This window comes from Mesocricetus auratus, unplaced genomic scaffold (assembly GCF_017639785.1).
Source record: "Mesocricetus auratus isolate SY011 unplaced genomic scaffold, BCM_Maur_2.0 Super-Scaffold_6730, whole genome shotgun sequence".
Lineage (NCBI taxonomy): Eukaryota > Metazoa > Chordata > Mammalia > Rodentia > Cricetidae > Mesocricetus > Mesocricetus auratus.
In genome coordinates this window covers 72,668,174-72,695,514 of record NW_024429184.1, presented here as the reverse complement: position 1 = coordinate 72,695,514, position 27,341 = coordinate 72,668,174, and the positions used below count along the sequence as shown (strand labels likewise).

General features: G+C 39.5%; 1 protein-coding gene across 1 annotated transcript in view; it reads left to right on the top strand.

Annotated features, from left to right (window-relative positions):
- Xkr4 (XK related 4) overlaps positions 1-27,341 on the top strand; it is a 375,247-nt gene that overhangs the window by 264,826 nt on the left and 83,080 nt on the right. The gene's annotated exons all lie outside the window — the stretch shown is intronic.

The following is a 27,341-nucleotide window of genomic DNA, read 5'->3' as shown; positions in this document are numbered from 1 at the left end:
TTTGAGTTACGTGAGAGCCATTTGAGACTTGCAAATCAAACTTCCCCTTGCACCTCTTGACCCTGGTCACCCTGATGCCACGTGTCTGAACTGGAGCTGAAGAAGACATGAGACTTGGAGAAATGCTGCAAATCACTTCCTCTTTGAGATCATGGGCTCAAGCAGAGAGGTGGAAACACCTCCTGTTGGTAATGAGGACGTCAGGGCGCCATGGGCAGACTGTGACAGAAAGACTAAGTACAAACTGAAGCCAAGTCTGACTCATCCCCATGCTTCTGAATCCGCAGAACTAACTCAAATCTCAAGAGGCTTTCACTATAATGGTGAGTAGAAGGGGCTAGAATTTCGTGAGTTTGGTGAGTACATTCCACGAAATGATGGAGGCCTAGACCTATGTAATGACTGCATCTGAGTCCAGAGCAGCTGTGCTTTATATTTCTAGCTTAATATTGTGTTCACAAGCTTGCCTGTATCTGCTGAATGGCTGGATATTCATCTCCAAGATGGCTTGAAGACAACAGCAACATATGTCAATGCCTAAAGAAATTTGGAGATACAAACTTAAAGGCAGACATAGTAGGAAAAGCACAAAACTGGGATGCACTCACGCAATGATGCCTACCTTGTTTATACCTTCGCAAAGTGTTGTTCCACCTCATTAGGACAATCCTAGACTCCTTCCAAAGAGAAGCACAATATATGTTGAGCTTCCCTAATCTAACGACAAAATCCAAAATGCTCTGAAATCTAAAAATGCTGAAACTTCTACACTTGACGTCATGTTAAGTGCAGGCAAAGCACAAGCACACTTACAACATCGAATAAGATAATCTTTCCATATTTGGCATTAGATATATAGGTAACAAAATGAAATTTTGTATTAAGTACCATCACACGATATCACACTAGCATATCCATTCACCCCATCCAAGTGTTTGACATCTACAGACTTCTCACAAGTTTAGTGATATTCAACCTACTGACCACAGGCTAGCACCAAATGATATACAGACGTGTGCTGACTCCCCCACTCCAATACTGAAAGTGTTATCCAAATGTTCTATCCTCTGCTTTTTTTCTCTGAGGTGACAGGATACATTGGCTGTGCTGGTGTTTATTATGCCTATCCTGAGGACAGTTCCCTTTGTGAGGGAAATGGTCCGTTTCTTTCCATCTGGTGTCTCAGAGCATAGACCAAGTGGGAGGTATTGTGATTATCATGGAGTTTCAAGAGAGCATAGATAAAGAGGCAAAGAGAAGGCACCTGCAATAGTCATGTCCCTGAAGGACACAAATGCAGCCTTTTCACCCAGCTGGGGACAAAGGGACTGACACAACCCCTGATCTCCACCCAGCAGTTACTGGAGCTGAAGAAAGCTGACAGGCTAGCAGCCAAGCACTCTACCCACAGTTTTTACTGATGCTTTGACTTCTTGCTTTCCTGCATCATCAAACCTGCGGAATTACCCTTGACATGAACATTAGCCACATCCAAAGGTAAAACACTGAAGAGCAGCTTGCAAAGCCCTTCATGCTAAGGGATGTGTCAGGATTCACACCTAGGTCTGTGGATGTCCTAGCGGGACAAGCAATTCTCGTGTCTTTAGTGAGTAGGATTCTCCTTCACTCTCAAAGATTATTGAGGACTGGAAAGGGCCTTTGTATTGATTTGGTAGGTAAATAAATAATGCATACATATGTGTGTATGTGTGTGTTTGCATTTGTCCCCCTCCTAAAAGTTAAAACAAAAATTTAAATACAGCCGGGCAGTGGTGGCACACGCCTTTAATCCCAGCACTCGGGAGGCAGAGGCAGGCGGATCTCTGTGAGTTCGAGGCCAGGCTGGACCAACAACCTCCAAAACAATACAGAGAAACCCTGTCGCGTAAAAACCAAAAAAAAAAAATTTAAATACAGATTTATCACATTACTTTAAATTAAATTAATGATAAAGTTAATATTTATATGTTAACAAAAGTAAGTAATTTTTATGAAAATACCAACCGCAAATGACATTTTTTATATCTCTGAAAATTTTTGCCCATCTGATCAATACCAGAAAATTTTCTTGTCTACTATATTCAAGTGTTGAAAGAGAATTATATAGCCTTTACAAAGCCCTAACAGCTAGCCAGGCATGGTGGCACATGCCTGCAATCTGTTATTTGGGAAATGGATGAAGGAAAATCAGAAATCTAAGCATCATCTACATAATGATTTCAAGGTAAGCTGGACCTACAAGACCCCCCACAGAAAATGAATTAAACGAAACTATACGAACTTAAAATTCCAGTGAATAAATCACAAGACAAGTGAAAAATATCCAAATATAGATAGTCTGCAGGTTATTTTATAAAATATTTTGAATGAACCTGTATTTTGAGGCCATGTATTGAATTTTTCACTAGTGATGGAATGTAAATGCTCAAAAACATTTTGAATTTTGGAGAATTTCAGATTTCAGGTGTTTTTGGTTATAAATGCAGCTCATGTTCAAAATTATTAGGGACTTTTAGAATAATTCAAAGCAGTTCCCTCTCTCCTCCCCTCCCCCTTTCATTTTTGCTTTGTAACCTGGAATTCCTTGTGTGATGAGCAAGACACAAAATTTTGAGATTGGGGAGCATGTTCACTCTCCTGCCCCAGCTCTATTGGGAAGCATGCCCACACTCTTGCCCCAGCTCTAGGTTGAGACTGGAGGCAGGGAATACCCAAACTGAGCCCCAGATCCTGATCACCATATAAGATTTGCAAGTACTTGATACTTTATTTCCCACCACAGGCCTCCCTAGCAGATAAGGGTTAAGGCTGAGGCCTCAAATCATTCTCCACCTACCTCTTGTTTCCCTCTTTAGCTGTTCTTTATTTATGGAATAAGTCGCCTCGGTTCCTCACTGTTCCCATCTCTTTTTCTTCTTTGTCTCTGTACCCTACCATCTTTCCTTTACCTCTCCTAGAGAATACGCAGTGCCCTGGTTTACAGAGTTCTTTGTGACTCACACACCTGAGAGATGTTTTGTTATTTAAGTGCAGATCTTTACCTCTCTTTTCAGTCTGCCTTTTATCTAAAACATCCATATATCGCCCACCATCACCTTCTCTCTTTGACTCTACCATCCTTCTGTGTCTGCTCTACTTCCTATGCTTCTGGAAACCTAATTCCCCTGGGATGCTTTTTTTCTTTTTCTTATTTTCCCACTCATAGCCTCAATAACTACCATGCTTACATGCACAGTACCCCCCAGGTCCCTTTTCTCCACCAAATAATTGGTACTTAAGGAATGACTGCCTAGTGGCCAACTGACACTATTTTCACAGTGTATTTACTGTTGGAAAATTACTGCAGTTGCAGGCAGTGCTCAGCTGCCAGTAAAGGTCTGGTGTTAGAGCCCAATGGCCTGAGGATCAGTTTAAAGACGAAAAATGTCACTTCATTCTGATCACAACTTGGACTTTCCTGAACACTGAAAATACCTCCACTGAAAGTATAAAGATGACTTGAATGAAAAATAACAAAAATCTTAAGCAATGATCTGACCCCAGATGACGAGGTTCCAGTACAAAAGCACTAGTGACAAGAAGAAGCAAGACAACTTATATCCTCAAAAAATTACCAGTCCCATAGAAATTGTCCCCAATGAAAATGACCTAGACAAAATTCCAGACACACAATTTAAAAGGAAAATTAGAACATGAATATATTCCGAAAGAACGCAAGCAGTTGCATGAAATAAGGAAGTCAAATCATGATATGAATATGAAATTAAATAAAGGGAATGAAGTGCTGAGGAAAATACAACTGAAATGATGGTGGAAATGAAAAGTGAAGATGGTTAAATAAAAAGTTCACTGGGAAGTCACACCAAGAGGATGAATCACACAGATGATAGAATTTCAAGACAGGGTGGAGGGAGGCGTTGGATCACTCAGTGAAGGTCAGTGATAAATTTTAATAATTTTTAAAAAGCTTATGAATGGAACATTCAGAGTCATTGGGACGTCATGAAAATGCACAATTTACAAATTATAGGCACAAAAAGAATAAAAACTCCATGACAACAAAATAGGAAATAATTTCAATAAAATCACATGGAAAAATACCTCAAATTGAAAAAAAAGGTGTCCATGTTCATGAGGTTCACAGAAGACCAAAAAGACATAACTGGGAGAAACCCTCACATTATATCATAGTGAAAGAACCAAAATATGTAGAAAGAAGAAAGCATATTAAAAACTGCCAGAGTAAAGGGCCCAATCACCTTTAAAGGCAAACCCATCAGAATAACAGCTGACAATTTAATGGAATACTTAAAATTCAGAAGGTCTTAGAAAGATATTTCAAATTCTGAAAGACCTAGTTGTCAACCCAGTCTAATATACCCTGCAATAGTATCATATTTGAAGAGAAAGAAAAGGTCTTCATTGCAAAGTCAGACTGAATTGAATTTATGACCACCAAATCAGCTCCACAAAGAATACAGGAAGGAAGAAGAAGAAGAAAAAAAAAGAAGAAGAAACAGAACTTCATATGACTCATCTATAACACTTGGCATATACTCCTCTATGGAACTCCATACTAAAAGAGATATTTTCACTTCCGTGTTCATTGCAGTTCTATACAAAACAGTGGGGAAGTGGAATCAGCCTTGATGTTCATCAACTGATGAATGGATAACAAAAATGTAGTATATATACATAATGAAATTATATTTAACAGTAAAGAAGAAATTTACAGGAAAATGGATGAATCTGGAAAACACGCAAAATGAGGTCACCCAGGATTAGAAATGCAAGAACCACATGTACTCCTTTTTAAGCAAATCCTAGGTATAAATTTTTAGAGTTGTATAATTACTAATGAATGCTTGTAAAGTCCATGAAGATGGAAAGAGCCCTTGGAGGGAGATATATGGAATAACAGAAAATATCAGACATGATAGTAGAGGAGCAGAAAACTGGGGGTAAGTAAGAAAGATCTAAGGGGAGAGTTGAGTGGGAGGGTAGGGAAAAGACAAGGAAGGAAGAAGTAACCCAAACTAAGAATGTGTGGAAAAGCCATGTGGAAAACTGTTATTTTATAAGCTTATTAAAAATAGAACCTAAAAACTAAGTTTGGACATTTGTGACACAAATGGAGAATAATGCTCCTCTCAGGAGTTATAAGTTAAAAATTTCAGTGCTGGGTGTGGAAAGCTTCCTTATGAGTTGTTGGCCAGAGGGAGTCCAGAGGCCAACCAAGGCTCCTCCTCCAGAACTCTGGAGGCTTATAAGAACTTGATGGTAAGACCCTATTTCTGAAGGCACTACATACTTTGGTCACAAGACAGAAAAATCCAGCTGGAGCTAAAATTAGTAATAGGCCCTATCCTGGGAATTACTACTATTGTTTTGTTAAATAGTCATGACATCAATTAGCCTTCTAAATATTCATGTTGGTATTCATAGATCAGTGGTATGCATGGCCGTCATCAGAGGAGCTTCTTACTGAACCAGATAGCGGTTAATGCAGAAACCCATAATATGACTAAAAGGAAAGAAGTAATAGCAAGGAGTTGGCTATAAATACGATATGTATGTTGCTCTCTCCAAGGCTTTGGGAACACTGTCATGAAAATTAGTCTGGAAAAACTGCAATAAATGCAGGAAGGGGAGATGTGCAGCATAGAGATGCTTTCTGGGGTGACAGGTTTAGAAGACAGAGACAGGATCCTAGAGCAAGCAGACTAGCAAAAGTATAGGGTTAACTGGGAGCTGTTCCCCGGGAATCAGATGGAAGACGATCAAGATTGATTCCTGGAATCAACTTCGAACCATCACACGCACATGCGTGTTACACATGCACACATTAAAATGGAAAAAGAAAAAAACAAAATCAGTATGCACTTCCTGCCTTGGTGATTCTGTGGACTCAGCAGAATTAGGATGGCATTCAGGATAATGATGAACAAAGTGAATTGTAAGGCAAGTGAAGCAGAGGCCTGAATCATGGCCGTAGTCATTGTCTGGAACTGAATTAATGGAACAGTGTTCACTGCTCATGCCTGGCAAGTGTCCAGTTGCAGAAATCCATCTGGTCTTCAGGACCCACTTGGCTGCTCTCCTCACAGCTTGGCCCCAATGTTGGTTCCTTATTAGTTCAGACCCCTTACTGCTGACAACCAGACTGCTAAGGTCTTAAAAGGAAAAGCAGAGGGGAGCAGCTTCTAAAAGTGTATACATACTTTTTGAATAGTTCATTTTAATTAAATTAAACTCTGTTTTAGAGTATCCCGTATTGCAGAAGATAGTGATATGCAGATTTTCTTAGTATCTGTTGGTATTACAGAATGGTAATAAGTACATAACTGATATAATTGAGTGAATAGAAGAATACATGATGCGAACACAGATGGATAAAAGGAAATATAATCACATACAACCACTACAGTATTTTTGAGATCAGGTCTCTCCCTACAGTCTGAAACTTGCTGTGTAGCTCAGGCTGATCAAGAGCTCATAATCCTACTGTTAACACAATCTTAAATCTTGCATTAGAGGTATGCATCCCTATGCCCTGTTATTAGTGTTAAAAACAATCCTCAGATTACAATCCCTTCGTTCTTTGATTGAGGTTGTTAAAATTAGGCTGAAGTTGTATCCAGCAATTAAGATCATCATAAACTCTTGTTGAATGCTCCTGTATGTTAAACTCTACTGTGCCTTGCACTTGAGTCATTGCATCGGGAATCTCTAGCAAAAAGAACAAATAAGCCCATATAATTTCCATGTTGATCACAGAAACGTCCCCGTGCTCTTATCTTCCTAACCTGTTTCCACTACTTTAATCTCTGTAGTCAATACACACATAACAAATTCAGCATTTCACAGGCTGCGATCTGTCCAGTCCAAGCACATTCTGTCTCTCAGTGTAAGCCTTTGACCAGAGCTCTCTTGATGTTTGCCTGTATTGCTTTGTGCATGAGAAAGAAAAAAATAGATATGCAGGTGTAGGAGGAAACAGCAGTAACTCTTGCCAATGCATCTTCCTGTCTATCATGGTAGGGCAACACATGGTGTTTGTATTTTGTTTCACTCACTGGGTATATTCCTAGTAACTCCTGCCTCACAGGACGACAAGCACAAATTATGTCTTGATGCTGTGTTGTACCTGCTGCCTTATGTGGTTTGACGTCTTTGCAAAATCCCTGTCTCTCCACAAAGAAGAAATGTCTGGTACAATTTGTGGAAATATTTGATGCCTTAATAGACCAGATGATTTAGACATTTCTTTTCAAGTGTTTCTGGGCTTCCTGAGACGTTTGCTTGGGCTTTCAGCACAATCCCAGTTGTCTTAGCACTCACTGGATGGAGGAAAACCTTTCCCAGGCTTTCAATATCAAGGTGTCTTTATTATAATGGTCGGAGTGGGCATGTGTAGCAAAGAATTGAGCCTGGCAGCCGAAATGGACAGGCTGAGAGGAAGCTAATGAACATGTGTTATAGCACAACTAGTAGAAAAGAGAAGAAAGGCTAAATGTTAGGGGACAAGGAAGGGTTCCATACAGGTAACGAACATCAGTTATAAAAGAAGGCTATAAAGCTAACTGCCCTTCTTCTAATTCTGTCACGGATTTTTTTTATTTATGTGTTCACAATCTGATCTAAGCCAGAGGAGTCTCCAGCAAAGGGAATATCCCTGAAATTCACACAGAGCTTCTGATTATCATTCCCTATATCGTGACCAGTATAAGGAAGTAAGACACTCTTAGATTATGGAGGCCCATTAATCAGCCAGGTGATCTTCAATGTCCCACCTGATGGTCACTAACTTAGAAGAGCTTCAATGTCACCTGCAGCTCACCTTGTGCACTGTCCGTGGATGCCACCACAACCATGACATGTCCAGCCTCTTATCCATGATCCTGTTCACCTAACAGGCAGCTGCATAGGTACTTCCAAGAGGGCCGGTACAGCAAATGCACTCAGCTTGGAGTCCAAAGCTGCCCCATGCTTCCTCCTGTCCATCCAGGAAAGAGTTTCTCTGAGACCCAATTCCACTTCCTAAGTGTTTACGAATGCCCACCTTCAGAATTTGGGGGATAAGGTAAGGTATTACCAATGACGCATGGATGCTGGCCTGTGTTCGTTAATCCAAGTGCCCAAAGGGCACTGCAGCTCACCTCTGGGAAAGCTTCTTTTGAGAAGACTCCATGGACTTCACTCTAGGTGGTGACTTTTCCCTTCCTTCTTTTGTAGAGGAGGATCATCAAGGTCTGTTCTCCCATAAGAGAAAACATGAGCTAACAAATGCCTTGTTGGGACCTTGAAACTAAGACCAACTCATGCCATTTGACGATACTTTTATTCAATGCCCATGCATTGCAGTTATTATCAGGAGAACTTTGGTCTGTGATTGGCTCATCCATGAATTAGGAAAGAGTTGTGAGTTTTTTAGGCATGCTTCAGTTTTAGTAGAGCAATCTAGCTGTGCTTAGATGGCACATATAGCATAAATAGTAGTGTAACTGAGGCTACTCATATTGTATAGGATATCTCAAAATAGATAGAAATGGAGATTTAGAATGTCCTCATCACAAAAGTGATAAATACACCAAGCAATGAAGATGCTAAATACCCAGATTCTATTATCACACAATGTGAGCATGCTAGTAATAGCAGCAGAATTATGCCTGCAAATATGTACCATTGTTACACATCAATTAAACATAGTTAAAATTTATAAATAATTACAATTTATTGCCCTGGGATCTCTTTTTAAACATAAATTTGCATGAGAAAATGAGAGTTCCCACTTAACCCTAGTAGCCAGAAAAGACTGTATGTAAGGGTGCTGATGACTAAGAAGAGGAGAACAGGCAGCTGCAGAAGGAAAGCCACATAACGGTACTGCCACTGACTGCTGCACATCTTCAGTGACAAGAAAACACATTGTCCTCTGCTTGAGATCAATTCTGTTCAACCTGGTAAAATATCCGCCAACCAGTTCTTATCTGTGTCTCCTCTTCTTCCACTGACCCACACTGTTGACTTCTTAAATCATCTTCATGAATCACTCCAGCACTGACTTCTTCCTGGGCTTTGAGACTCCATTGGGTAAGCAATGATGTCTCCAAACAAGGATCTGTAGGGTCTAGTGCATTCACCTGAATTGAGTCTTCAAGTGGGCTGCAGTCCTTGATCTGATGTGGCTCCCCAGCTGTTTGTGCCCGAGGTCTTCCTTCCTAGGCCAGTGTGGTGATATCTTGCTTGTACAAGTAAAACCTATCTGAAAGTAAGAGGTGGAGCTTGCCACTAGCAAACCATAGAGGTCTGGAGGTCTGTACAGATAGACAGGAAATGAGATAGCCAAGAGGAAACAGGATATAAGCAGGGAGAAACAGGCAGACAGCTGTTTCTGTCATTTCTCACATTTTTTTTTGGAACTTGCTTGCTCGAACTTCCTGTTTACTAAGCTAACATTTCCTTCTCAGGTCTCAGGGAGAGTTGAAGACTAGATAGTACAGCTGTAGTTTTCCTTGTTTACCAGATTGAGTTAAGAAACTCACTAAAACTGTGTAAAGTATAATAGTTTTGAAAGACATTAAAAGATAATTTGATAATGAAAATAAGAATAGAAAGTAAATTAGATACAAGACTTTGGACTCATCAAGAAAGAACAGATAATGGACTATTTTCTCTAAATTTGTCAATGCTAGTGGACTAAACATTGTTAATTACTTATTGCCTGTATATTGCATATATTTATTGTACTTGTATATAGTTTTTCTCATATTAGACAAAAGGGTGGATATGTGGTGGTACCTTGCTTTTACAAGTAAAGCCTGTCTGAAGATCAGAGAATGGAGTTTGCCGCTAGCTAACCACAGAGATCTGGAGGTCTAGAGAGGCAGACAAAAAGTGAAATAGCTGGGAGGATATAAGCAGGGAGAAACAGGAACTGGCTCCCTTGTCTGCTGAGATGCTAAGGAGGTTAGGTGTGCTGTGACTTGCTCCTTCTCTCTGATTTCTCAGCATTTTCCTCAGTAAATAACTCTGGGATTTTATTATTTAGACCAATTCAGAGCACCCACTATCCCTATACTGGTAACTAGGGCTCTCTATCACCACTCTTCTTTATATGTAAGCTATTCGTTATGTCTAGAAATTTAAGGTTTCTACCTCATCTCTTATTGTGCCACTGCAGAGGCTAAAGAAGGAAAGATATAAAAATTGGTTACCCACCCTCATTATCAGGATTATAACTGATACTCCTTCCTTTTTAGAACAGAACAGCACAAAACACATATAATGTTTAGCACAGAATCCAGCACATTACGTGTGCCAGAAAATATGTTTTGATTTCCTAAAATTTTTATTATTATTGTTATATCTAGTACAATAAGTAGTGAATTGTCAGAATCCAATTCTTTCAAGGAAAACTGTTTAATTTGGAGATGCCAGGACACATGCAGTGAATCTAAGGATGAGGAACACTTAGAAACTTTGTTAGTTCTCATTCTAGTCAACTCTTACCTATTGACACCCAAAAAGCAAACTTGAAGAAGCAAGATAGAAACTGAAGCCCCTGCCTCTTGCTCTGAGGGAACTTGGCAACCCATGAAGAAGGTAAACTTTCTCCCCCTTTCCGGACACCCAGCAACCACTGTCAAGCTGAGTGAAACAAAAAATGATAAAATGCTTTACCCATCACCACCTAATGAAACAGCCCAGGTAACAAAGGCACACTACACTATCCACTTCGTCCCTTGGGCCTAGATCTCCTGAGGACACTGAAGTAAGTTGTACATGAAGGTCAGTGGCAAGACATCTTGTCACCTACTGAATCGGTGTATGCATCCCTGAAAAGCCACGCCTTTAAAGTTGCTCACCTGAGTGAATTTGAACTTAGTATTCCCAAATCAGAAATGAAAACAGACCCAGGGTAACTATATCTCACTTCAACATCTTGAAGACAGTGGGGAATTCCATAAGGCTCATCAACTGAAGAAACCTCACATCTTCAACTGGAGGCAGGAAAGGGGCCTCAGAGCACACGTCGATGCCCATGGAGTTGTGTGTGGATCCCTTGACTAGCTAATGATGGAAGAATAGCAGACAAAGAATAGATGTCACATGGCCCCAGCCAATTATCACTGAAGCCTGGGCTTCAGTGATCAACCAGGAAAATGGAATTCACCTCTCTGTTAAGTTGAGGGGGAAGGGAAAGCTGTATGATAAGGAAGTTCTTTTAGTCTGTGATTTCAGTGCCTAATCCCCAAGCAAGGAAGGAGAAAGCACAGCATCTCAAAGCAGCAGCTGCTGCAGCAGCGCAGAAGGGGAGAGAAAGGAAGAGGGGGAAGCAGAGAAAAGACAAAACAGCAACAGCAGCAAAATCCTTAAAGTTGCAATGAAAGATCTAAGCCATCCAGACCAGCAGCCAATGGCCTGGCTTCCAGGAAGGCTTTTACTTACATATGCACCAGGACCTCCCTCCCCCAGGTACATTGCCTCCTCCCTTGAATCACATGGGCCAGATAAAACAAATATGAAACTAAAACACTTGGATTCCCAACCCCACCCCAAATCCACTTACAAAAATATTTGAAAGAAAGAAAATTCAAATACTTTCTTGATCGAATTTGGGTCAGAGAATCTTGATTCAGGAAGAAACAGACACATCAATGATGTGAAAAGACATAGAACCACCCCTCTCAGGATTTTGTCTCCCCACAGCATCTATGCAAGTCCTGAACAACCTGGCTAGGGGAGCAAAACCAAGTGATTTCCTGCCATTGACAATGAGCAACAGAGTCCAGAGAATCACCTGTCCTTTAAAGTGTCCCCAGAAGCAAAGATACATTTTCTGAAGTTTCTCAATGGGTCTTTGATGGGAAAGTAATTAAAGCCACTGGCAGAAGCATCCCCATGTCTCAGTCAGATGACACTGTTACTGACAGCAACCTGAGGAAGAGTGGGATTCAGAGACAAAACCCCATCTATCCTGGATTTCTTATTGACATCCCCCCTTTTGGGGGTTAATAATATTTAGTCCAGACACACACACACACACACACACACACACACACACAAAGGCGCAGACACAATTGTAGCTGCTTACTGCTTCTTCCTTGTAAGAAGAAATGAAAACACATCAGCTGCTATACTGGCCCTCTGACAAAGAAGTATGTCAAATTTTCTTTCTTATGACAGACTTAGATAGATTTGCTTGATTCTTTTCCTTACTGCTGATTTCTGTGATGGCAGCAAAATGGTATCCCTTAAATATCCTTTAATAGAAACAACTGTTTTTCTTTCCAAAAATAACTGGGTACTTGACCTATAAAACTCAGTCAGGCTGGGTATGGTGGTGTAGGCCCATCACATTACCACTCTAGAGGCTCAAGACTTCAAGACCCAGGCCAGCCTGGGCTACCTAAAGAGATACAGTGGTTTCTTTACCGTGTCCATTTGATGAGCAGCATTAGTGCACAGACTCACATTTCCACCTAATTGTGACTTCCTCACTTCTCTGTACTGGTGATATTTTATACTAAAAGATGATGAAAACCTGGAGAGAAGAATATAATTAAAATTTAGGTAAAAAATATTGTTTTGCTGTGTGTGAGCCCAGTTCTTCTTGTTAATCAAGACAATTTTTCTTTTTCCTGCTGGCTTTCCCATAATGACTCCCTCATACAAACTATGTCCTTTTAGGAGTAGAGTGGAGATTATGCACTTGTGGTAAATTCTACATTGTAGAACAACAATGGTCCCAGTAATTTAATCAAACTTAAATTGGATCTTCGACGGTAAGAAAGAAAACTCATTCAGAGACCATATTGGTAAATCACTCACTGCTATATTAAGATACATGAAGAATCAAGGGAAATGGTTAACAGAACAAATTGAAGCCTTGTCTTCATCAGTTACCTAGACATTCTTTGGTCCTTGAGGTAAGATATGCTTACATATTTACTAGTCAGAAATTTAGTAAGTATCTGCATTGAACATGACACATTCCTGGGATCTACAGGAATTCCAAAGCCATCAGCACTGAGTCTTTGTTCTCTATACATTTATAGAAAAGTACAAAAAATGGCAGATATCTGAGGTGTAGAATAAAAGATGGTGAATGCCTCAAGAAAATAAATTTGTATTTTCTCACAAGGGACAGAGAAAAGAACTGTAGGTATAAAAGGGAAATGATTTGTATATGTTTAATACTGTATTAATTATATATTGCTAGTTATCAAAATCACAAATTTAAACAAATAAATCCTCCTTATCTTAGTTTCAGCTGTGTGAGTGGTTGGCTGTAGGTAGGCTGTCAGATGGGAACTCCATTATCATAGGGAGTTTCTGCTAAGATTCAGTATAAGTTATTCTTGTCTTTGCTGTAAGAAAATAATTAACAAAAGCAACATTAAGAAGAAAGGATTGAAGGTATGATGGGAGGAAGGAAGGAAGGAAGGAAGGAAGGACTTGGCAGGGAAGGCATGGCAATAGGATACTGGTCCAGTTGCATCCTCAGTAGAGAAGCAGAAAGAGATGGATGCTGGGACTCAGCTCACTTTCTCCTTTTTATTCATTCCAGAGATCTAGCCCATAGGACTGCCCTCATTGAGGGTAGGTCTTCTCTCATCCATTAAATCTTTCTGTAAATGCCCGCAAAGACATGCCTAGAAGCATGTCTCCTAGGTATCTCTAAATCCTGTTAAATTAGCAATGGATATTAACCACCAAAGGTAGGGAAGGGACTGTGTTTCCATACTCTCAAGCACATCTACTAGCCAGTCTTAGTGCTCTTCCTGTGAGTTTCTGAAAGGGACATCTCCATGCTAAATAATCTAAGAAAGAGCTCCCAAGATAGATGCCACTGTGTGTAGCTTAATAAACAAATCTCCTTTTCACACATTGTGTACTCAAGAAAAAAGCTCTACATAAGTATATGAAGGCCAGAATGTGGGGTTCATAAACACTATATGAGAAAATCCTGACACAAATATATTGTTCTTTCTATTCAAATGTCAGGACAAAACCACAAGATTCACTGCTATGGCCCATGCTATTTTCCAAAAACATCTTAAATCATAAGTCTGTAAGGAATCTGGGAATAACACAAAGGCACCATATGGTCCTCCCATGCCTTCTAAATATTATTAAAGACTGTTTTTCCAGCCAGCATCAAGAAAAGTGCCATGGTATTTCGACATCTACAGGGTAGAGACTAAGGAGAGATACCCAGGATAGCTATACTCTATTCTCTTTGTTTCCCATTTAGAATATTTAGTCCTGTCAAAACAGGCTAAGTGTGTCTTGCATTGCTATCAATAATCTGTGATCATGCAGGAAAAAAACCCTGAAATCTTAAAGACAGCTTGACAATGAAGTGCCAGACAACAATACGTGCTGCCTTTAAAAATCCCTGCTTATATCCAAGATTATTCAGTTCAGCTATTTGGAAAGTGTTGCCCTTCAGAATTCTGATTATCCTGTTCAGTTTTTCAGAGGCAGCAAAGGCATTGATTCAGAACTGAAGAAGGTCACACCTAGACCCTGGGAGAAGGCAGAACAAAGAATATGCAACCTCAGTTGTAAAGAATAGCTATGTCAGAACCCAACGCACTACATCTTAGCTACTTTCATGTAGTACAGGAAGACAAATAAGCCCCTCGGTCCATACCTTGCTATTAGGAGCACTCTTTCTACCAGCCACCTTGCCCTAAATTCCCTAAATTAACACTCAGACACTATATATTAATTATGAAACTGTTGGCTGATGTCTTATTGGCTAGCTCTGTCTTAATTATTGACCCATTTCTATTAATCCATGTATTTCCACATGGTCTTGGCTTACAGGGAATGCCGGACCTGCCTGATACATGATGACTGCTCACTGTTTCCACAGAGAAGAGAGCGATTTCCTGCTTGTATCCTGATTCTGCCTAGCTATATCACATCCTGCCTGGCCAATCAGCCAATCAGTGTTTTATTCATTAACCAATAAGAGAAACATATACATATAAGAACATTCCCCATCACCTTGTTCTCAGAAAATATTTGTTGAGTGTCTCATACTATTATCAGGGATAAAAGAGAAGAAAAATCTGAATATAAGTCAACTAATTATTATTACAGAACACTAGGGTACATCTTGATACTTGTAAACCATTAGGCTCCTTCAAAGGTCACTCACTACTGAAGAAGAAAGTTGAATATACATCATTTTATTTTCTAATATTAAGACAAGTTATACTTTATTAAGACTCTAGATAATATTGGTTAATATTGTAACTCAGTACTCTTGAAAGTGAAGAAGGAGGGTTACTACGAGTTCAAGGCCACTTTGAGCTTTATAGTGGGTTCTAAGCCACCATGTGTCATCCCATCACAAGTCAAAGTGAGTCCATAAAGATTTCATCAGGAAATAGTTTAGAACATGCAGAAAAGTACATAAATTATGTAGTTAGAGACAGAGGTCATGGTGGAACAAGTCAAAGCCTTATCATTTGGGCTGGGGAGATGGCTGTGAGCAATGTGCTTGCAGCCAAGTATGAGGACCTGAGTTCAGTCCCCTAAAAGTCACATTAAAGAGAAAGATATGGAAGTGCAAGTCTGCAATTCATTGCTGGGGAAGTAGACATAGGATGATTTCTGGGACTTGCTAGACAGTTTGTCTTTCTGAATCATCAAGCTCCATTGAGAGATTCTGTCTTACAAACTAAAGAGTGATTGAGGGAGACCCTTGACATAGACCTATTCATATGCACACATTCACGTGTACAAACATACTCCCTGCATGCACATACACAAACGCCTACATTTACATACACGAACAGCTTATAGTTGTGAAAATTGAATCACATCCTCTACTTTGGTACCCAGCATCAAGTAACCCAGTAGTAAATGAAAGCCATCAAAATTATCAATAATAATCATACTGATAAAACCATGGTAACCTCATAGCTTGGAGCTTGGAGTACTGGCAGGGCCAAAGTTGAGGCCACAGAAACAGAGTGATGTGCCTTTAGGAGCAGGGAGAACACCAAGCAATATGAGGTTATTATGTTTACACTCATCATAATTTTAAATTTGTAATTAAAGGCCTGATCTGAAGACTTACATGTTAAATGAATATGCTGAGCTAGGAGAGATCGCTGCAGGAAGACACTGAAAGAGATTAAACAGCTGGAAAATCCAGCTAATAAAAAAAAGCCAGTAAAAAACAAAGCAAAAATGTATGGAAAAGAGAAAGCTAAGAAAGACTCTTGCTTGGGCGTGTGGTTATGTTTCAGAAGAGACCTCTTCAGCAGCTCTTCCCAGGATGCCTTGGCTCTGAGTGTGGATGAATGCCCATCTCTTGCTCACTCTGCCAGTTTCTTAACTGCAGTTTTGCTTGCTGGACTAAGAATAACTGCTGCACACGCAGGGATCTGACTGCCTGTAATTTGGCAGAAATCAGTTCTGTTGATAGAAAGATGGTTTCTGCATTGATACGCTAAACAATCTGAGTCAGGTAGACAATCGTTGACAGCTGTGAGAGCTTGGCGGACTGTAGAGGCCAGCGCAGCTGTAGGATCATGACCAAGGGGTGACTCGAGGTAGAATCTGTCAGAGGGGTACTGACAACTGGGTTACACCAACTGACAACTTAGTTTCACCAACTGACAACTTGGTTGCACCAACAATTTGTCATTTTATTATATCTAGCTAAATGCTTTCTATTTAGTTGTTTTTAGGCAAGGAAAAAAAAACTTCAAAGACCTGAGGTTCTCAAACTGGTGTGAACATCAAAGTCACCTGTGGAAAATTTTACATATGCTGACATCCAAGCCATACTGCAAAGGGATTGCACCACAGTTTCAGGTTGAGGATCCAGGCACATGGCAGATAGGTATTTGAATGTCCACAAACAGCCAGGTTGACAGCCATTGTTATGGAAGATAATAATGGAGTTCAGTCCAGGAACCCACACATTGGTTTGAAATGACTACATACACTGTGAGCCAAAGCCTCTGCACTACACACACTGGGGGGTCACAAGTTCTAGCCCCTCGTAACCAGTAAATCCAGAGCTCCCTCTCCCCTAGTTGGAGACTTTAGCAGGTCTGTGGGCATGTCCTTGGAGCGCTGTTTGAGAATGGATAAGTGGAAGTTTTCGGTTTATTCTGCACTTAGAGCACAGGTTGAGAGATGCTACCTTCTCCATTTTCTTCCCAGGCTTAGTAGCTGGCTAAATATCTCACACAGTGAGAAATTCAGTTCACAGGCCAGTCCACTCAGAAGGACATGGTCAGAGCTGGTGTTCTCTGTGTGGTATGCACAGAAAAGCTGCTGCTGATTGCTTAGATTGTTCCCCTGTCAAATTTTGCAGAATACAAATACAGTTAGGGTGTAGGGCTGAGGAGAAAACTGACTACAACGTGACATCACCATCACCAATGAGAATGAGGCAACACCTCAAATTTCAAGAAAAGAAAGAAAAAGTACAGTAGCTAAACTGTTTTCTGGTTTTTCTTGATGCGTATGAATCACAAAGGAAATGACCTCTGTATTCAGTTTAAAGGGATGCTTCCCACCTTCAGTTTCTGTTTTAGTTTCTCTTCAGAAACATCACAGTAAAGTGTTGATGTCATTTTATACTTACTGAACATATAATGCCGAGAAGGACTAGGTCATGTTCACTGTGCCCCTGCAGAAAATATATGGAATCAAATGTAAAGAACATCTTCTAAGCCAAAAGAAAAAAGATGATTTCTACTTGGGGTACCCACAGCAGGTGTCTTACTTAAGGCAGACTCCTAGGGAAACAGACTGAGGTTTAAAAGCAGAAACATGATTGGCATGAGCTCCAGTACAACGGTCCTGTGAAGGGAGGAGAGGAAGGACTTGCCAGGAAGGGACCATCATAGATGTTACTATCAAAAAAGCCTCAGCCATGCCTCTGAAGGTGGAGGCTTCAAGTTGCTCCTCATTAAGGAAAGAGGTGACCCCCTCCTACTTCTGCCCAAATTAGCCTTTGCATTGGAGTCAAGCAGTGCACCAGAAGGCATAAAAACTCCAGTGTGGCACAATGGGTCTGATGGTTCTTCCTGCATCTGGTAATGGTCACACTCTCATGTCGGTTAATGCCAAGCTTATCCTTCCAGTTGTTGCAACTGAAAGTAGTCCTACTCTCCATGAAAACATGCATTTACACACACACATACACACACACACACACACACACACACGGGAGGGGAGGGAGCGACTCCTCTTCTCTCAACAAAGCCCATTGATTTTAACTTAAAAAATAGATCCATAATTATGCAGCCTCTCCCTGCTTCACAAGCCTGACCCATCCAGGGTCTCCACGACCTGGCTTAGCCTGGGTGGATGCCCTAACTTGTCTCTTCTATTGCTCTTGTCACCTTACTTTTGGCACAGCAGCCAAGCTGACCTTGTTAAAATGGAAAGATTCTGTTCAAAATCTTTCAATGTCTTCCCATGTTTCCCTGAACCCTCCCAGGCCAAACTCACTGCTTCAACCTCAACCAAATTGAGTCTGTTCAAAGATGTTGTGGCCACCGCTGTGTGCTTTGCTGAAGGCCCTTCCCAAAGCCCTTGGCCATTTTTTCCCTTCTTTGGGCACCGAATAAAATGCCACCTTAGAAAGGGCCTGCAGTCCATACTTTCCTCTTGTGCTGATGCTGAAGGCTTTCTCCCACTTGTCTCAGAGTGTTTTATTTTCATCACACTTACATCTCTGATTTTAGACATGTTGATTGATGGTCTTTCTTAAGAGGCTGTCAGAGAAAAAGAGTTTGGGGGCACTTTGTTTATTAAATATCTCTAACTATCTACTGCAGTATCCAGTATATGGTGCAAGCTCAGTTAATTAATATTAAAACCAAGAAGAGAACAGGGAATTGCAAACCTGAGAGGTTTGTTATTCAAATGTATTAAACTCAACTTTATTCTAATGGTTCTAAACTCTATGGTCCAATCTACTTCAAGAGTTCTAACAATTTTTATTTTAATGTTTTATTACCATGTTAATGCTATCCAAATATTTTACTGCATGACATAATTGGTCTAGCTCCCTGAGGCTTTTAAATGGAATGATACATTATTAAGTAGATGAGGAATTAAGAGATGACCTCCTGGGGCCTAGTTATAGTCCTGCTACTTATCAAATTAATAATGAATTGATTTGTCCTTCAGTACTGTCGAGATACTCATTTAGATCAATAGTTGACTGATCTCTTCATCACAAATAGAGTCAAAAATGTTTCTGTTTGGATTTGGCTTGACAATTTTTTCTCAAGATGCACAGGGAAATTGGAGAGAAGAATAGATACTGAAACTATCCCCCTGTCTTTTCTTGTCTTATAATTGTTTTCTTCTACATTCAGATCTTAACACGACCTAATGATAGCAACATAAAGCCATTCTGAGGTTACAAGTGGGTCCAGATAATTATAGTAAAGAGCTCAGCATCTCCAATCAAACACAGGAGGAAACCTGTTTTGTTGTGTTGTGATTTTTTTCTGTTTTGTAATTTGTTGTGTTTTACATACTGGATTAAATAGGTTTCTCTAAGAAGACAGACAATAAATCAAGCAAACTACCCTCAAAAATGTTATGCAAAATACAAGATGTTCATTTCTGAAATCTAGAGCAAGAACTATCCACAAAGATATCTATCACTATCGTTTGGCTATTGTTCAGAGAGTATGCTAAACCATCTGTTTAAAATGTTTTTAAGTTTTTATTTTCTTTACAGATTATTAAAGTTCTTACCCCATGGTGCAATTACAAATACAATTAATAAATCTGAGCATTATAAAGAACTTGCAAATACTCAAAATAACTCAGCAAGAGCTCTGCTATCTTGGCTTTATAAAATGCTTCTCTAAGGCAGTAATAAGCAAGTAATTAGACTTTTAATTTGTTCTTTGGATAAGATTGCATTCGAGCCCTTGCTTTATTTTTCTCTTCAAATAACAATAACACTTTTAACAGCACTTCACTTTACTGAAGTGTTTTGATGTTTATCAAGTGTTTTCCCATATATTATCCTGTTTGATTCTCACAGTTACTTTGTTTACAGATTAAGATATGAATACCCTGATATTTTAAGCAATTTTCCAGGGATCATAAGTAATTGGGAAAGAGGCGAAATATGAAAACTTGTCATTGAAATTTAAGTTAAGGAATCATCCCACCTTACCAAATAGTTTATGTAGATAAGAGCAGAGGCAGGCAGGCAGACACACAGACACACACACACACACACACACACACACACACACACACACACACATTAACACAAAGAGAGACAGAGACAGAGAGATTTCTGGTCTACCCAATGGACCACAGTGATAACTTACAAGTATCAGGCCTTCTAATAACTTCCCACTCAAATCTCTCCTTCTTTTCCTTCCTCTCCCTCTCACTGTCTCTCTCCCTCCTCTCTCAATCTCTTCTCATGAGATAGGAATACATAAAAGAAAATTACTTAAAAATTCAGTGGTACGATACCAACTATACAAAACTAATTTGTAATCCCTCTTTTCATTTTGCTATGGCATCCATATTTGATTTTAATTAGAATTTGTGTATACTGTAAAAGTACTGCTTGCAGCAGTGGCACTTATATTGAACTAAGTCTTCAGAAGACAAAAAAAATTAGGAAAAAATAGTTGCATTATGGTGACAGAACCCAAAGCAGAAGTTGGTTCTAGACTCTACTTGGCTACTCACCAAGTCTATGATACTGTGTCTTTCTTCCTGTGCTTTCACCGGTGCTATAATGATGCATATATTGATATCCCATGGGCCTTATGACTCAATAAATGAGTGAATACAGATTATTTATAATCTTTATCATACAAGATATACAAATCCTTAAAACAGTGGTTTCCTATAGAAAGCCATACCAAATAAAATGAATACAATTGGACCTCTCAATTTATAAATCAAATAAAGCATGGGAAATAACTATATAATCGATAGAGGTCAATGCATGTTGGCCACCTAAAGTATGAAAAAGGTTGTGTTAAAATATATTAAAATACAATATGGAGTAATAAAGTAGTTATCTCCAGAGCATCAGAATATGTTTCTTGTGAAAGACCAGAGATACATACACTACTATGTTTGTGTATGGGCATAGCAATCCAAAATTAAGAGAAAGAGAGAAATCAAAGTTGAAATCACAAGGCCAAAGGAGAAATTCACAAGGAGAACATTTGAATAGGTCCATGAGGCGACTATGTCAACACATCCTAGGTAGAGAAGTCAAATCTTCTGAAACTGAAGGCTACTCTAAACAAAAGCTAAGGACACAAGAAAGCAAAGAAAGACCCAGCATTGTGCATGCACTTCCAGGGGAAATAGTGGTGCAGAATCAACTGATAATGCACGATGGGGTCAGACAAGAGATTTTGAATGCCACAGTGAACAGATAGTTACTAGCTACTCTGACTGACAGACCCAGGAAACAGTAAGATAATCTATAAGAACAAGATTGATATAATCAATGTTACAATTCATGAAACAATTTTGCAGCACAGCTTAACAGAAATTGGAGTATGAAAACACACCTTGAGGTAAGGAAATCCATGAATACATTAAAGGTGACAAGGTCTAAACTAGAGTGATGGTGATAGGAGAGGAAAGGATAAATAACTGATGGATTACTTGTCTCTGTAACATCAATAAATACATGAATGTGAGACCTATAGAATGAATACCATGTGATTAAGTTCATGACAATGTGTATTTTAATAGCTTAATCCATTGAACAACACTCACCTTGAAAACCATTCTAATACCAAATTTGGTTCATAACTTAAACACTTAACCACAATGGCCAGCTGAGCAGAAATATTCTCCATATAACTGGATTGTTCAATAAATACTTGTTCCTGCTTCTCTTGGGGCTCTTATCACCATTCTTCATATGGCTTACTCTGTTATTCAACTTTAAATTTCACTTTCAAATCACTTCTGCTTGGAAACCTTTGCTATTCTTCAGGTTGACGGTTCATTCTATGTATTACTCTAGAACACTCGGCTTCTGTGAGTACTTCCTTAATGTCTTGATTTCCTCCTTAACCTACAAACTTCAAGAAAACTAGGAATATACTTATGGTCTTCTTTAATCTAGCACTTATGTCAATATAAATACTATATACTGAAAGATATGTTTTTGAGTTGTATACTTTTATAAGCTCCAATAAAACTGATTATATATGACAGAACCTGTATGTTTTATTGGAGCTTACAAACCACCACAACAGTAGATTTTTCATGAATCTCATCCCTCCAAAGACAAAGTTTGTAGTACTGTAAACAGTAGGTGATTCAGCTAAGTACCCTGGTGTTAAGAGCAGCCCCATCTTGCATCCCTATAGCATCTCTATACATTATCCTCTCCCAGGAACTCAGCTGAGGGATCTTGTTTGCATGAGTATGTATTATACACTGATTAACTATTAATCTATTTTTCACCTGCTTCATATCACCTCAGGACATTACCTGAACTCCCGAAATTTTTAAATCATAGGCTTGTCTCTCAAATGTTTACTCATGGTTCCATAAACAAAGGACACATTTATATCCTCTTAGCACTAGACAAACCTTTGCTTTGATACAGGGAAAGCGTGCCTGGTCAGCCACTCTCATAATTGTTATAGCTAAACTTCGTCAATTGATATGAGCCTACGCACTGTTTTAATGCTTTACAGACATTATCTCACTTTATTACAATAACTTAGCAGTAGCTATTCATAATGTTCATTTTATAAGCAAGACAGAAAAGAAGCCCAAGGAAACTCATAACATATCTAAGGTGTTTCTAATAGTTTTAACGCTGAGTATGTGGTATCTGATAAGTGAAGACCTAATTATGAACCCAATGGCTTAAGTAACCAAGGGTCACATTGTTCTTTCTCCAAAAGCACAAAGACTTGCCTCTAGTACATATCAATACCACCAGGGGAATAACTACAGGTGGAAAAAGGTATTTTATGGAGTACATTTTATGGAATATTTTACTTGTATTTCCCAATAAATCTCTTGGACCTGGCACATGCTAGGGGAATGCAGTAAGTAATCCCTGATGAAAGTAGTATAATCATCACTTCTTGTCCTTCACTACTACTCTCAGCTATTCCAACCCAAACTGCCTGTCACAGGACTGAAAACATCAGATGGTAGACAGCAGCCATTTAAAACAAATTCCCATGGGCCTCAGTGTAGAATTTTAAATATAGCTACTAAGACCCAAATGGCACGATGTTCTACATAAAATTCCAGAGGTGGAGAGATGGCTCAATGGGTAATGTCATTTACAGTACAGGTCTATAACCTGAGTTCAGATTGCCAGAATCCAGCTTATCAAAACCAAATGAAACAGCAAAACTATATCCTTTAAAATGGTTCTCCGGATCTGAACTTAGGTCCTCATGTTTGCCCAGCAAGCACTTTGTCTACTGAGTCACTTTCCCAACCATCTTGTCATTTGCCAGGCTGAAAACAAACATATATACATCATCTTTGAACATTTCTTCCTCTACTAGTGAACTTACACATGCTGAAAAATAAGAATGTATTCTTCATTGATCCCTAGAACCAATAACAAAAGAATCTAAATAAATGAGAGAATGAATGAGTGAGCAAATTTTAACACCAGAAATTTATGCTTGAATCAAACACTAAAAATAGACTCAGAGATGTAGAATAAATTGGATTAGAATCAAGTCAACCACGGATTTGAAATTGGAAAACAAACCCAAACAATGCAAAACAAAAGTTAAGCAGTCAAATCTGTTTATTGTATATATGTTTAATATGTGAACACAAAGGAACAGACTCCCTCTGTCACAGAAATAAATCTCTCTTTAAATATTGAGTAACATTCTGTAAGTTCATAGATGATGATAATAACCTTTGTGGAATAATGATTTCCTACCACATTTGCTATTTGCAACAAGTTATTTACCAGAATTTTCAAGCAGTAAAAGCAAATTAAGTCAATGCTGCATGCAAATTATGGTAACTGTAAATAAAAGTCCTTTTAGATTATTACTGTAATACTGCATTTTGTGTTCACATAAAACATATATTCAAGTAATAACATATATTCAGATAATAATAGTGTTACTAAATTTGATGTTCAGTAGCAATCCAAAAATATTTCAGCTGAAATAAATAATGCTCCACCACAATAGAAGTAATATCCAGTAACAGGAAGAGATGTGCTCATGGAGAAGTATATAAGATGGTTATTACCAAGATGGTTACAGACTAAAAGAATATGTTAATAGTAATGTGATAATTTTGCAGCTGAACGTAAATACTAAAGCTGTTTTTCATGATGTAAATGTGAACTAATTATTGTTAAAACTGCAGTTATCAGGCAAGTATTCAACACAATGTGAAAAATTTATCACCATTTCTTTACAAAATTTCAAAACAGAAAGTTTTATATTTGCATTATATTTAAACATGTTTTCTCCTCCTCCTCCTCCTCCTCCTCCTCCTCCTCCTCCTCCTCCCCTCCCCCCCTCCTCCTTCTTGATTTAGTTCTCCTAGCCTGATGACATTTCAGCAGCATCAGGTCGTGAGAACTAGAGACTGAACATCTCTATTCCTCAAAATCCCTAAGACTGCTCATAATAGGCAAGGAAGAAAGACCTCTGAGTCCACACTCTGTACTATTTAGTTTATAAGGACAGCACTGGACTCACTGGAGTCATTCTTGGTTTTTGTTCCGGATCCAGAGACAGAGTTTGGGCAGTGACTCCTTAAATCTCTGAAATCCAGCGGAGTCCTGTTCTCTGGGGAACGATTTATTCTAAGAAAGCCTCAGTTTCCATCTGTAAGGTGGAAACAAGGATGCCACGCTGGCACGCTGACCAGACAAATGAGATGGTACAGGCACAGCCCTTAGCGTAATGTTTCTTTTTTATATACCTTTTAATTATACATTTAAATTAGAAACAAGCTTGCTTCCTATGTCAATCCCAGCTCCCTCTCCCTCCCATCCACGCCCACTCCCTCCGCCAAGCTCCCGCAACCCCCCAACCTATCCCCACTCAATTTCCCAGGGAGGCATGGGGGATCTCTAGAGTCTGTCATTTCGTCCCGGGGAGGGTCCTCCCCAAAGTGTCCAGATTGATAAAATATCCCTCATTGTGGGATGGGTCCCCAAAGTCCATTTGTATGCCAGAGATAAAAACTGATCTACTATCCAAAACCACATAGATTGCCTGAGTCTCCTCACTGACACCCACATTCAGGGGGTTTGGATCAGTCCCATGCTGGCCTCTCAGCCATCAGTCTGGGATCCAAGATCTCCCCCTTGTTCCGGTCAGCTGTTTCTCTGGAATTCACCAGACAAGTCTTGACGCCTTTGCTCATCACTCCTCACTCTCTGTCAATGGGTCCCAGGAGTTCAGTTCAGTGTTTAGTTGTGGGTGTCTGCCTCTGCTTCCATCTGTCACTGGATGGAGGGTCTAGGAAGGTATGTAAGATAGTTATCAAAATAAATATGAGGGAGGGGCATTTAAAGTAGTCACTCCACTACTGCTTAGTTTGACATTAGGTATCATCCTTGTACATCTCTGGAGTTCTCACTAGTGCCAGATCTCCCCTCAAACCTAGAATGGCTCCCTCTATTATGGTATCTCTCATCCTGCTCTCCTCTATTCTTCCCCCAACTCAACTTTCCTGCTCCCCCATGTCCTCCTCTCCCTTCCTCTTGTCTCCCTATCTTTTTTCTGGCTCCCTTTCCTCTCCCCCATGCTGTGCTCCCAATCTGCCCAGGAGATCTTGCCTCATTCCACCTTCTCTGGAGTACCATGTATATGTCTCTTACGGTCCTCCCTGTTTCCCTGCCTCTCTGGCAGTGGGATTGTAGAATGGCACTCCCCTGATTCACGTCTAAAATACATATATGAGTGAGTAAATACAATATTTGTCTTTTTGTGACTGGGTTACCTCACTTAGGATGGCTTTTTCTAGTGCCATTCATTTGCCTGCAAATTTCAAGATTCCATTTTTTTTCCACAGAATAGTATTCCATTGTGTAAATGTACCATATTTTCTTATCCACTCTTTAGTTGAGGAGCATCTAGGTTGCTTCCAGGTTCTGGCTATTACAAATAATGCTGCTATAAAGCAATGGAACAGATGTCCTTCTATGAATGTGCATGTTTTGGGTATATACTTAACAGTGGAATTGTTGGGTCTTGTGGTAGACTGATTCCATTTTCCTGAGGAATCTCCATGCTGATTTCCATAGTGGCTGTATGAGTTGATACTCCCACCAGCAGTGGAGGAGTCTTCCCTTTCTCCACATCTTCCCCAGCATAAACTGTCATTGGTGTTTTTGATTTTAGCCATTCTGACAGGAGTAAGATAGTATCTCACAGTTGCTTTGTTTTGCATTTCCCTGATTGCTAGGGATGTTGAGCACTTTATTAAGTATTTCTCAGCCATTTTAGTCTCCTCTGTTGAGAATTCTCTATGTAGTTCTGTAGCCCACTTTTTAATTGGATCCTTTGGTGCTTTGGACACTTGCTTCTTGAGCCCTTTGTAGATTTTGGAGATCAGCTCTCTGTCAGATGTGGGATTAGTGAAAATCTTTTCCCATTCTATGGACTGACTGCCTTTTTGTCTTGTTGAATGTGCCCTTTGCCTTTCAGAACCTTCTCAACTTCAGCAGGTTCCATTTATTAATTGTCAATCTCAGTGTCTGTGCTACTGATGTTATGCTCAGGAAGCAGTCTCCTATATCAATTCATTCAAGGGTATCTCCGACTTACTCTTCTAACAGGTGCAGTGTGACTGGATTTAAGTTGAGGTCTTTAATCCATTGGAACTTAAGTTTTGTGCATGGCGATATACATGCATCTATCTTCAGTCTGCTACATGCCAGCATCCAGTTATGACATCACCATTTGTTGAAGATGCCTTCTTTAGCTTCTTTGTAAAAAAAAAAAACCTAATGTTCATACGTGTGTGAGTTAATATCAGTGTTTTTCATTGGATTCCATTGGTCTACCTGTCTATTTTGTGCCAATACCAAGCTGTTTTCAGGACTATAGCTCCATAATAGACCTTGAAGTCAGGGGTGGTGATGCCTCTGGATGTTGCCTTGTTGAACAGGGTGGTTTTGGCTATCCTGGTTCTTTTGTTTTTCCATATAACGTTGAGAATTGTTCTTTCAAGGTCTATAAAGAATTGTCCTGGGATATCAGTGGGGACAGCATTGAATCTGTAGATTGCTTTTGGCAAGATTGCCATTTTTACTACGTTGATCCTACCTATCCAAGAGCATAGGAGATCTCTCCATTTTCTGGTGGCTTCTT